The 12,277-nt window shown below is 39.4% G+C and overlaps 1 protein-coding gene across 2 annotated transcripts in view; it reads left to right on the top strand.

Annotated features, from left to right (window-relative positions):
* Positions 1–12,277, top strand: part of LOC128692408 (blastula protease 10) — a 199,774-nt gene that overhangs the window by 150,944 nt on the left and 36,553 nt on the right. The gene's annotated exons all lie outside the window — the stretch shown is intronic.

The raw sequence follows: 12,277 nt of genomic DNA, 5'->3' as shown, positions 1-12,277 counted from the left end.
TTTCTTGTGTTTGTGTGCACTAATAGAGTTATAAATCTCCGAATATTGCTAGAGGGAGCCGATATACAGCTCCTGACCGTGTCTATTAAGCAACATCAGCCGACATATACTGAATTCTGAACCAGCAGGCCTTGTGGCCTGAAACTGTTCATGAAGTTTGCCTCCTCCACTTTTTTTTTTTGTATCTGGATCTACTTTTCCACTAATTCTCTAAGATTAAAGAAACTCTTCATGCTATCCCTGTTGATGGTGTGTTTTTTATTGTTTCTATGCAAGTGTTGTTTTCACTCTAAATATTACATTTTGAGGTCTGTCTCAATTACCTTTGACAAATCTTTTGCTAGTTCTGTACGTCGTTATTATGCTCTATAATTTCTCCCTTCTTGAAGGTCGTCTGATACATTTCCTCGAGTTTCTCCTCATATTTCAGTATTCTGAACTTGGTCAGGTGTCCAGTGGCTCGGTTAACAACGCTCTCGCCTCATACACTGAGTGTGCATGGTTCAATCCCCCGTATGAGTGGTAACGCTGGATATGTTTCTTTACACCTGGTGTCCCTGTTTACCAAGCAGTAAGTAGGTACCTGGGTGTTAGTCGACTGGTGTGGGATGCATCCTGGGGACAAGATTGAAGGACGCATTGGAAGTAAGACTGACAATCCTCGATGATGCACTGACTTTCTTGGATTATCGTGGGTGGCTAACCCTCCCCCGGGTTAAAAATTCGAACAAATCTTATTTTAACTCCTCGTTGCAAAACCTCTGAACCTTTCTGAGATTCTGCACATTTATTTTTCACTCGCTGGCCATATGGTTAAACCCCACCCGTTCCGAGGCTGTATACTCGATAAAAGAACTAAGATAAGTGGTGCACGGGTAGTGTCTTAAAGGAAATTTTGATTAGGTTTCTGAATACCGTTCTGAGGCTTTCTTGTCTTCCATCTGCCGCAGTTCCTGCGCACCTTTGGCAATATGTTCGGTGTTATGTTGACATGTTGATCCCCAGGTCCTTTTCCTTTCTTCCTTCGTTTTCGTAATTGTATTCTATTTCCTGTCTTTCTTCATTTTCCCCGACTCATCAAAGTAAATATATTTTTGATCTTTCCTAATTGTGTGTGTATTCACCTAGTTGTGGTTGTATGGGTCGATTCACAGCTCCTGGCCCCGCCTCTTCACTGGTCGCTACTAGGTATGTATGTGTATTCACCTAATTGTACTCAACTAGTTATGGTTGCAGGGGTCGATTCACAGCTCCTGGCCCCGTCTCTTCACTGGCCGCTACTAGGTAGAGTAGTAACAAATGTGTGCTCGTATATCTGCATATTATCTACATGCCTGAAGACATCATCTCTTGTCTTGCGTCAAACAGTAATCTCATTGTCACTTTCACTGTCTTACCCTTGAAGGTGATACGTGTGGGAGGGTTCCCGCGGCCACCCTTCGCCCACAACACCGGAAATGTTTCCAAGACGATATTTCGCCCAGGACTAAACTCAAACTCTTTATATGACTTAATGAAACTCGGCCCTGAGTGAAATGTTGCCCATTCACGTCGATTTTTTTTTCTCTACACACAGTGTTGCTTCCGTACTGAAAAGTTAAGTTAACAGATGTAAGTGAAAATATTCTGCAGTGTTATAAAACGCTAAATTTATTCAGTAATTATAATCATCTATGAGCATGTTTCATTTATTTTCTCGTTGTTGGTTAAGGCCAATACGGAAATAAAGAAATTTAATATATTAATTTAGATTACATAAAGCGATAATCCCGTGTGAGAAAAGGATCGATCCTCCGTCTGTATATCACGAGAAACTAGACTGATTTTATATCACTTTTTTTTTTTTAAGAATTTAAGATCTTGTAACTTTCTAATTTTAGTCAAGCTTGGATAATTAGTTTATCACTGTAAATATTTATTGGTGCATTTGTTACATACTGAGGTCCGTGGTTCGATCCCCGCTACAGGTGGAAACATTAGAGCGTGTTTTCTTAAGATACCTGCTGTCCCTCTTCACCTATCAGGAAAATCGGTACCTGGGTATTGGTCGACTGGTGTGCGTCGCATCCTGGGGATGTAATTGACTTAATTTGCTCGAAATGCTTTGCATAACAAGAGGCTTTCTATATAGTAGTATGTCATTGATGTCATCTAGGCCTGTATACCTTGTACATGTAGAAATTAAGTTTATTATTATTATGGGTTGTCCTCTGATGTTGTACGTATTTATGTATTAATAATAAAGATAGAATTACCGACAAAATGTTAGGTAAAAGAACACAGATGCAGCTAATGTGATATTTTATTGTGGCAACTTTTCGCTCTTCAGGAGCTTTGACAAAGCTTCTGGAGAGCGAAACCTTCCCACAATAAAATGTCACATTAATTGGACCAATGTCCTTTTACCTAATACTAAGAATTGCCTCCGCTGTCACGCAAACTTACACGAGTTGTCATGCTCATGAGTTGACTAAATCCTACACGGTATCCGCTAGTGTCCGTGAGAAATATCCCAGTGCATGACAAATCAGAGGAGTGAGGATCTTTACTGAGGAAACGTTTCGCCAGCCAGTGGCTTCTTCAGACTGAAGAAGCCACTGGCTGGCGAAACGTTTTCTCAGTAAAGATTCCCAAATGTTGCACAGGTGTCTCATTCTTCAACTTGTCGGTTTTCTAAACCATTACGTCACAAGCTAGAGGAGTGCGTAGATGAGACACAATGTGCCTGGCTTGGCATTTGTTTATGAAGGCGTGTCGTCCACCAGGGGATTTATCTCTTCTAAATCTTCTATTTAGTTGTTCCAATTCTTTCTTATAATTGCCCCTGACTCTTGTACTGAGTTGTTCCTAACTGTCGCACATTCTTGTAGATTGTCCCTACTGTCGCACCTATTAATAAGTGGCCCCTGATGTCGCATCTGCTTTCTGGTTGTAATTATTTCTCAATTTTTGGAATATTCACTCACTAAGAACATTCACTATGTGGTTCCTTTGTAAACACTAATCAACACTTATTCGTCACTGTTCACTCGTCAGCAAAACTCTCCTCTCCGTGAACCTACTACAATACTACAGCAAAACGCTAAGCCTGTAGGGGTCGTAAGGCTTTAGGAATGTGACACAATAATGTTTAGTCAACGGAAGCAGAGGGATTGCTCAAAATCTTTGAATCAAGAGCCCTGAGTGATCATTGAGGAAAATTCTTAAGAAGGAATTTCACAGCGCCTGGAAAATGGAAGTTAAGCAGGTTTGAGCCGAGGAAGGAGAAGGTAGTTCCAAATCATTTGATGACGAGCCCTTCTCCAGCATCAAGGTACCCTTCCGTTTAGGAAGTGATTATTCAAAGCGCATCCACAAAGGATATCATCATCATGTGCTAAGTACGAGACAATAAAGTGGGAAAACCCACGTCAAATGTTTGGTTACCTTAATTGACTCGCGTTTTTTTTTTTTTTTTTTTTTTTTTGTGTTGTGTTAAACAGTGAAGCAAAGCATTACGCCTAGATATTAGACGTAAACACCGAGAATTGTTCCATCCACAATTCCCCCCAAAGTGGCAGAAACGGCCCATAAAATCACGAATATTATAGGAATATAATGGAGTATTATTCTACTCACGATGCCAAAGAAGAATTTATAATGACGGCTCCAGAATCCCGTGAAATTATGGACATAAATTCCGTAATTATTCCACGATGGTAATGCAAACCTTGTAATAATAGCACATTAGATATACATTCGCATCTTTTTCAGGTGCCAAGAGCATCCTGGTTGAGTTGCGGATACAATTACATCAGCGGGAAACAAAAGAGATGCGTGTTACATCACCTTGAGACTCCTCAGTCTTCCACATACCGTAGGGCAATGGTTCCCAAACCGTGGGCTGCGGACCCCTAGCGGGCGGACCCAGTAGCCTGTTCCACTGATCCTGCTGACTTATCTCAAATCAGGCCTTTTGAGCAATATGCGTGATCAACAAGGTTGTTTGTGCTAGAAGCACGCAGTCCATCATAATTGCCACGGTCCGGCTGGTCAGGAACTAACTTGAGGATCTTGCCAAGTTTCCTCTTCAAGACAGTTAAAGGGTCTGGTCGTAATTCCCTTTCGCTAAGTTATTCCAAAGGTAAATTCTATAATAAGCTCATAACACTTTCTGTCATTATTTATTTTTCTCAACGAAATTTAATATGACATTTATTATTATGTGGGATGTACCCCCTAAAAAAATATGTTTAATATGGGATCTTCATTTTCGAAAAGGCTGCAAACCACAGACTTCAGGAACGACGGCGATGCCTTGTAGGTGCCTGGCAGCAAGAGGATGCTGTCACAGTGTTGACCTGAAAAGAGAATCTCACATTACTGTGAAAGACTACCAGCATAACAGATGACAGTAAATCGAGCCTTCACTCCTTAGTGAGTTTAATAACCCTAACAGCTTAGCACCTTAAATATATAACAACAGCAACAGCAATAATAATAATAATAATAATAATAATAATAATAATAATAATAATTATTATTATTATTATTATAATAATACTTAGGGTGTGATAACAACAACTTGTGTGAAGAGTACTGGTTGTCGAACCGGCGTCCTTGCAATTGAAAACTTACGACTATATGGACTCAACCACAGCGTGTACAATGTGTGTCGATGTGGAATGACTGTCAAAATACCTTGGCTGGAACAATTCACATATAACATATATGTTGGTAGAATTACCGACAATATGTAAAGTAAAAGGACACAAGTGCAACTAATGTGACATTTTATTGTGGCAACGTTTCGCTCTCCAGGAGCTTTGTCAAACCGTTACAAAGAGTACATGGACACAGTGGGTATATATAGGCTAAGCCTATATATACCCACTGTGTCCATGTACTGTTTGTCACGGCTTGACAAAGCTCCTGGAGAGCGAAACGTTGCCACAATATATCACATTAGTTTCACTTGTGTCCTTTTACTTTACAATTCGCATATAAACCACACTATGGAGAAGAAACTATAAACAGGACGTTTCGGATCATTCTGGACCGCTAGCAAGCAACTGTGACTTGACAATGATCCGAGCAGAGCGCATGCATTGTCTATAGTTGTCCCTGGGAAGAGTAAAGTTGTGGGGAATTACTTGAGATGTTGGAAGATATTGTGTTGATGCTGTAGCAGGAGCATCTTCCGCAGTGATCTTGAACCGGTTTGTTGGTTGAGGTACTAAGTTATGATGCTGGGATTTGAGTGGTCTATGGAGGCAGCCCCAACTGTTGTCCAGTCCACTAGTATACAGTACTAAAATTCCGACACCACACGGACTTAGTTTATCAACAGTAGAATACATAGACAAGTATTGTGAATAAGAGATAATATTCGGTAAATGGCATTTATTGTGAAGACGTTTCGCCTAGCACCCTTGTGGGTGAAACGCCAATGAAATGCAATTTAGAGAGGGAGATTTTCACTTATAAAAAATTATGTCTTGCTACACAACGTAATATCAGTTACCTTGTAGCAAGACTGTGATCATCACTCCTGTAATTATCACTCCTGTGATCATCACTCCTGATGATCGCAGCTCTCTTGAAGGGGCTAAACCAGTGGTTGGTCATTCAGCTCAAAGTGTGCGAACTCGATCCTCCGTCAGGTAATCGTAGCTCGCTCTCTAACCCGTCAGGCAAAGTTACACTTTTTGTCAAGCCTCTTTGTGGTGGATATGACTGATGCTTCTTACCCGACGCTCTGGCTCCCTTCAAAGAAGGTGCCTCGAGTCTGGTGAATGTCTCTTGTTTCAAGGAATTATCGGAACTACACGTAGGTTTAACTAGCTGCCCAACACCCCTCCCATTCTCTAGGAGCAGTATAAACCTAATGGATTTAGCTATTCCTTATAATAATAATAATAATAATAATAATAATAATAATAATAATAATAATAAATAATAATAAATTAATAACAACAATACTGTTACTACTATTACTACTTTTACTACTACTACTACTACTAATAATAATAATAATAGCAATGCAACAATAACACTGACAACAATACAACAACAGCTACTCAGTACACGTGGCCCTGGACTGAATTGCCAGAATACCACGAAGTGTCAGAACGACCCTGCTCCAGGTCTGCAATCTGGAGCACGACGGAAATAACTCTGACATTGGAGATACGTTCTTATTACCTGCATCACCACTGACGTGGAGCTGTTTTCTCCGTCAGGGGGAGAAAGGAAAGTGTTTCCTGCCGCAGGACTTACCGGTGCTGGACACCAGTGAGCATCCACTAAGTCGCCAGGGCAGTATACCTGTTTTTAAATATCCTCTTGCTTGATAAATGAGGCACTTGGGTATCTTTATTTATGAATAAAGATACCCAAATGTTGCACAAGTATCTCATTTATCAACTTGTCGGTTTCCTAAGCCGTTTATTCATATACTCTGGCTTTCTGAGGATACATACCCGCGGTTAAGCCTCCGATGACCGAACGGAGTTAGAATTTCCTCTTGGTTAAAAACAGCGAGTTATTTTTCCGTGCTTGTAGGACACCACGGTTGCGTAACTGTAATTGAGGTTAGTCTCCTCGTTGATGCTCTCGTGTGCTTGCTGAGGCGAGGGGAGGATCCTGTTGTATTCTCATGGTGACCTTGAGGAAATGGTCTGACGTACACCGAGTCTTTACTGAATGTTGAAACTGGTTTGGCTGTAATGCAAATTAAGTAATGGCTGTTTGCGCCCATCTCTTTGTCTGTCTGTCTGTCTGTCTGTCTCTCTCTCTCTCTCTCTCTCTCTCTCTCTCTCTCTCTCTCTGTCTGTTTCTCTCTCGCTCTCTTTCTCTTTCTGCACAGGATATTGCAAGGTTAGGTTTAGGGTACCTAACTTTAGTTACAAACTAAGAGCTGTTACCTACATCATCTCTCTCTCTCTCTCTCTCTCTCTCTCTCTCTCTCTTCCTCCCTCCCACTCTCTCTTCCTCTGAGATGAAGACAACTCAAGGGATGAAGAACAATGCCATCAACAACAATAAGACGGGAGTCTTCCTTACCATTATCAAATAAATATTCTCTTCCCGCTTTAACGCTAAATTTTATAGCTTTATTTATAAGCCAATCCTTAGCATAAAAACACGTCTGTAATAACTAAATCGACTACAGGGCAATATTTCAACTCTCTGTTGTCTTCAGACAAACTTAGGGGTATATATACCGAGTGGTGAATGTCTCTCAACGTACACTGAAAGGAGATAAATATCTCTTAAAGCACTGTGAAAGGTATATATATTTTTGTGTTTATACATTGAGACGGAAATCTCTCTTAGTGTATATATATGCACTGAGAGATTACTTTAATCCCTCAATTGGAGATTAAAGTAGTCTTGATTGGTAGTGAACTGATAGCCTTTATGACCGTCCAGTCAGTGGTCTTCAAGCGTAAAAAACGAAAAACTACGTTGAAGAGAGACTGGAATCTCTGGCTTCATTGAAGGTATTGTTACAGTTAAGGGAAGCATTAAACCCGTTGAGCTTAGTGGAGGGAACTCCAATTTTGGGGGAACTACAATTCTTTAGATCAAGAGCCCATTAAGGCACCTTCCTTGAAGAAGTCCTTGGGGTTATTCCAGCAAGTGCCGCCAGACCAGCCGGCCAAGACACGCCCCTATAGGACGAGGTCCGCCCTTTGACATCCACTTTTTGTAGACTCTTGTAAAGGATTATGAATGGCAGTCCATTCTTCTTTTCTGCTGGGAAAAATAAGCTGAGTTACTCTGTGTTATGATGGTAGGTCCGATGATGTAAGTACCAGTCGTGATGGTGTGGTGGTTAGTGGTTCGGTTTGTGTAGTGATGATAGGTGGGACGATGTAAGTGCTGGTCTCGATTGTGTAGTGGTTAGTGGTTCGTTTTGTGTGGTGATAGTAAGTGGGATGATGAAAGTGTTGGTCGTGATGTATTTGTTAGTGGTGCGTCTTTTGTAGTGATGGTAGGTGGGGTGTAGTCTTCAGTCGTGTAGTGAAGGTTAGAGTGTCTTGTGTAGTGAACGTAAGTAAAATGATACATACGTCGTCCAATACTCGAGTATGAAACTCTTGTGTCTTGCGCCACCTAAGGAAAAACCTGAAAATATGTTTAAGTACACACATTTTCCACTAAGCAAATAATGCAAAAACTATGAGGGGAGCAACGGAGGAGGGAAGAGAGAGACGCAAGTAGATTTAGTCTGCAGACGAGATCATGAAAGCTTCTACATCCAGATTAGTCAGAGACCGGCAAGAATTAGCCGACCTAGAATTGAGCCTCTAGACCTCATGTGCAGAATAACCCGCATTGAAGAAATGAACCGAGATGGTTCACCTATGAGATAAGAATAAAAGTAAACAAACAATTAGCCAAGAGGACCATTATAATGATGCACAAATTGCTGAGAAGATTAAACAAAGTTGCTAAGTTTTGGATTGAATGATCTACAAGTGTTTACCATGTCACAAATAAATGTATAATGAGAGAGTGGCTAGAGGAAGACTTTCTGATGCATGGGGAAGGATCAACAAACTAGAGTATGTAGATGACATCAACATACTAGAGTATGTAGATGACATCAACATACTAGAGTACGTAGATGACTGCTAAAGATGCATGTCAGTTATAAAGACATCATCAACTACTTTTTATGTCTCAGAGAACAGAGTTGGTGAAATAAAGAAGATGAGTAGTTTAATTCAGTACATTTGTACATACGTTTAGGAGTAGGATCCTTGAAGGAGGCTGGCTAAGGTACCTTAATATCGGTTGTAGAGCTCTCATTCCAAGGAACTGGCCAGTATATCCCTCTGGTCATTTTTTATCACTTCTTATTCCTCCGGCGCTGTGTGAGCCCTAAGGTCCAGCACTAGCTGCTAAGGTTACTAGCTGCTAATGTCAGGAGCTATGAACCAGCCCTTGCATACGCAATTAGGTGACTACAAAACACACATACGCACACGGAAAAGTTTCTCAGATTATCGTAATCCTTTTTAGGCAACGGTTGTGAATATTAAATCCAGCCCTCACTAAAATGTTAATTCACTTTCACAAACACAGTGCAAAATGTGAAGATGGTTGTGAATAATACTATGAATATCACATCAACAGTCTATAAATGGATTCTTTTACACAGATTTTTATTAGTTTCATTTCTTATTATCATATAATTTAGTGTCTTTTTTTTAATTTCGTTAGTGTATGGGGCAGATTAGTACCATATATAAAAGCATAAGAGAAGAACAGGTTAGGGATCTTCCACAAGTTTGTCAATGGGTAGTTCAGCTTGTCTAAAGTCCCCGAGAAAGCAATACATCGTGTATGATGTCGCCTTAATAACAGCATCTAGTGCCTGATATCCCATTAAAGGCAACAACTTGTGTTTAATATCTCAGAAAGGCCACTTTTCTCAATTTTGAATTCAGTGAAAAGACAGTTGCTATTTGGGCCTGATGTCACCGAGGAAAAATTCCACTATTTAAAATTCCCTGAGAAGGCGGTTCAGCTTGATTTATGTCTCTTATAAGGCAGTTTTTACTGTCTGATGTCACCACAAAGTGAATTCCCTGTGTCTGGTGTCACTGAAAAAATAGTTGCGTTTGCCTAACGTCACTGAAAAGACAATTCCTTACGTCCCTGTCACCGAAAAAAGACGGCAGTTTGTAAGTTGACCTGAAAGATACCATTGTAAAAGGCAGTTTGCTCGTAGTTTTAATGTTATATATTGTCGCGTTTTAGTGAAACTGTTAAAATACATAAATACCTTTTGTGTACCTATTTTAATTATGTGATTCGTTAGTATTTTTGGTCTTTGTCCTTAATCTCTGATACAGTGAACAGAAATAGCAGATATGGCAACTTAAAAGGAGTATATATGTACTCAAATAACCTATGTGCTGGCAGATATACCAATAGAAATGTAGTTCGAGAGCAGGCGAAATATACACAAACAGTGATCTCTGGCTGAAGGAGACTCGAACCTACGAACCTTAGAACAAGATACGCAGTGCTATACCAAACTCACCACACTGGACCAATACCTTGGAGTCCAGCTTGCGCTAGACTTTGATCCAAGGCAGCCAGCTTTCAACCTTACTAGAGATTTTAACAATGCAAGGAATTCGCAAGAGCAGGCGAAATATACACAAACACTGATCTCTGGCTGAAGGAGACTCGAACCTACGAACCTTAGAACAAGGTACGCAGTGCTATATCAAACTCCAAAGATCAGTGTTTATATATATATATATATATATATATATATATATATATATATATATATATATATATATATATATATATACACACACACACATACGTAACAATAAATACTAGACATGCATCTCTCACACCTCATGCACTGTATATGCCATCTTTATATCAACATTGTATCTCTTAAATCTTCTGTAAAATATTATGTAATAAAATATACCTATTGGTAAAAAAGAATAAAAAGATGGGGTGGTAGGGGAAATGGAATATTCAAACGATTCAGGAGGAAATCCAAATATTCTTCCTTGAAGCCTTTTTATCCACTAAGGAAATTGGTCCTACAATTTACACCAGAGGTGGATCCCATATATATATATATATATATATATATATATATATATATATATATATATATATATATATATATATATATATATATGTCGTGCCGAATAAGCAAAACTGGTCAATTAGCAAGAACTCATTTAAAATTAAGTCCTTTCTAAAATTTTCTCTTATACGTTCAAAGATATATTTTTTCCATTAATGTTAATGTAAAAATTTTTAATTTTGCTCCAAAAGAATCTTAGAAAACTTACCTAACCTTATTATAACAAGAACAATTTATTTTAGCCTAACCCAACTAAATATATTTTAGATTTGTTTACAATAATTTAATACTAAACAAACACAGTAAAATATATTTTTTTTGCTAGGTTCAGAAAGATTTTGGCGAAATTATTGCATACACAAATTTTCGCTTGTCCTATATGGCAAGATGAGCGTTGCTATTTAAGCCAAGATCGCAAGTTCTGCCTATTATTCTTTCTTCTTCTTTCAACACACCGGCCGTATCCCACCGAGGCGGGGTGGCCCAAAAGGAAAAACGAAAGTTTCTCCTTTTACATTTAGTAATATATACAGGAGAAGAGGTTACTAGCCCCTTGCTCCCGGCATTTCAGTCGCCTCTTACAACACGCATGGCTTACGGAGGAAGAATTCTGTTCCACTTCCCCATGGAGATAAGAGGAAATAAACAAGAATAAGAACTAGAAAGAAAATAGAAGAAAACCCAGAGGGGTGTGTATATATGTGCTTGACATTATATAGTAGCAAGACGTATGAAATCTTGCATGTTATATATGTAAAACAATTACAGGCTTTCGTTTTACACTACTTACGGTAGTACCTCCCTGGGCGGTTGCTGTCTACCAACCTACTATATATATATATATATATATATATATATATATATATATATATATATATATCAGTTGAAATGTAGTACAGATATACTCAAATTGCAAATATTCCAACATATATTCCACCTAATATTGAGTACAAATGTTCTGAAATAGCTTGCTATTGATGTAAAGTATGTTTACTAGCGAGAAAGACCTCGTAACTTCTGACTGTCACCCTGTTGCATTTTTAAGAGTGTCTGGACTAATTACGCTGTCACATAAATAATTTATGTCATACTTAACTGGCTGCACTAGGGTTTAAATTATCATACTTTCACCACGTTTTATGGCCTCTATTTACGCTCCCCCGGCTGGCTGCCTGCTAATGTGCTTGTGTTACACACAGTTTACTAACCCACAGGCAGACCTGCAAACACTAAGGCGTGTACCACCGGACACTGAGGTACAGAACACTGGATGTAGACACTGAGGTACACAACACTGGATGTAGACACTGAGGTACACAACACTGGATGTAGACACTGAGGTACACAACACTGGATGTAGACACTGAGGTACACAACATTGGATGTAGACACTGAGGTACACAACACTGGATGTAGACACTGAGGTACACAACATTGGATGTAGACACTGAGGTACACAACACTGGATGTAGACACTGAGGTACACAACACTGGATGTAGACACTGAGGTACACAACACTGGATGTAGACACTGAGGTACACAACACTGGATGTAGACACTGAGGTACACAACACTGGATGTAAACACTGAGGTACACAACATTGGATGTAGACACTGAGGTACACAACACTGGATGTAGACACTGAGGTACACAACATTGG

Source organism: Cherax quadricarinatus, chromosome 53 (genome assembly GCF_038502225.1).
Source record: "Cherax quadricarinatus isolate ZL_2023a chromosome 53, ASM3850222v1, whole genome shotgun sequence".
In the NCBI taxonomy this organism is placed as follows: Eukaryota; Metazoa; Arthropoda; class Malacostraca; order Decapoda; family Parastacidae; genus Cherax; species Cherax quadricarinatus.
The sequence above is the reverse complement of the archived record's forward strand: the minus strand, read 5'-3'. Positions and strand labels throughout refer to the sequence as shown.